The 1,118-nt window shown below is 73.3% G+C and overlaps 1 non-coding gene across 1 annotated transcript; it reads left to right on the top strand.

Annotated features, from left to right (window-relative positions):
• Positions 1–780: 780 nt before the first annotated feature.
• TRNAY-GUA (transfer RNA tyrosine (anticodon GUA)) lies at positions 781–870 on the top strand. The gene is given in 2 exon segments: positions 781–817; positions 835–870. It is a non-coding gene; the product is annotated as a tRNA-Tyr (tRNA).
• The last annotated feature ends 248 nt before the right edge of the window (positions 871–1,118 follow it).

Below are 1,118 nucleotides of genomic sequence, written 5' to 3'. Positions count from 1 at the left end.
CAGAGGAGGGGAGGCGAGCCGCGGGACTGGCGGCGCTGGCTGGGGACGGGTGGGCGTGCTCTCCCGGCCTGGCCCGAGAGCCTTCCCGCATCCCTTCGCGGCCAGCCTCCCCGCGTGGCAAAAGCCAGGCGGCGGTGGGCAGCTGGGCCGGGTGGCGGGGGCTGGGGGGGGACGAGTCAAAAGCTGGGCGCGGACCCCGGGGCGGTGGGGACGGGGAGTCGGTGGGGCGCGGGGCGCGGCTTGCGGGGGCGCGGCGGGGAGGAGGTGGGCGGGGCGCGGCGCTTAGAGACCGGGCTCCTTGAGGGGCCTCCGGGGCACCTGGCGCCTGCCCTTGGCAGCCGCACGCCCAGGCCGTGCCCTTTCGGGCGGCTTCTCCTCCTTCCCTTTCCTCAGCAAGCCCTCCTCCAGCGGACACGGGCATCCGTTCCGCCAACGCCCCTCTGCCCTCGCTCTGTAGCCGGCTCTCTGGCCCCTCGTGGCTGCGCCTGTCCTCCCCGCCTGGAGACAGGGCTGCGGGGAGGGGCGATAGGGCAACAGGTGAGAGCCCCGGGTTGGGGCGCGGGCGCGGGCGCGGGCGCGGGCGCGGGCGGGGCGCGCCCAGGCCTCTCGCAAGTCGCCGGCCAGGGAAGCCCCGGCGCTACCAAGCCCAGGCTTGTGCGCGGCTCTCTTGCCAGCAAAGGGGCTTCGACCACCCCGCGTGTGTTGGCCCCCGGGGCGGCCCAGTGTCCTGGGCCCCGTCATTTCCAGGAAAAGCAGTGCCCCACCTTTGGAGGCGTGCACCCTTCGATAGCTCAGCTGGTAGAGCGGAGGACTGTAGCCTGGACTCGTGTGGACATCCTTAGGTCGCTGGTTCGATTCCGGCTCGAAGGAGGTGCCTGACAGCTTTTGCCCCATCCTGCATCAGGAGGGGCGCTAGCGCCCGGCGCCCAGCCCCACCGCTGCTGCCCCTGCCCTTGGGCCCCCCTGCAGCATCGCAGCCGCCTCCCTCTCCCAGGCCAAAGCCAGGAAAGCCTCTCCCTTCCACCGACACAGGGACTGGACGGGACGGGACGGGACGGGACGGGACAGGACGGGCCGGCCTGCTGTCACTAGGGAGCACACGCCCGCTTGCTGCCCGC

This window comes from Equus quagga, unplaced genomic scaffold, assembly GCF_021613505.1.
Source record: "Equus quagga isolate Etosha38 unplaced genomic scaffold, UCLA_HA_Equagga_1.0 HiC_scaffold_6289_RagTag, whole genome shotgun sequence".
NCBI classification, from domain to species: Eukaryota; Metazoa; Chordata; class Mammalia; order Perissodactyla; family Equidae; genus Equus; species Equus quagga.
The sequence above is the reverse complement of the archived record's forward strand: the minus strand, read 5'-3'. Positions and strand labels throughout refer to the sequence as shown.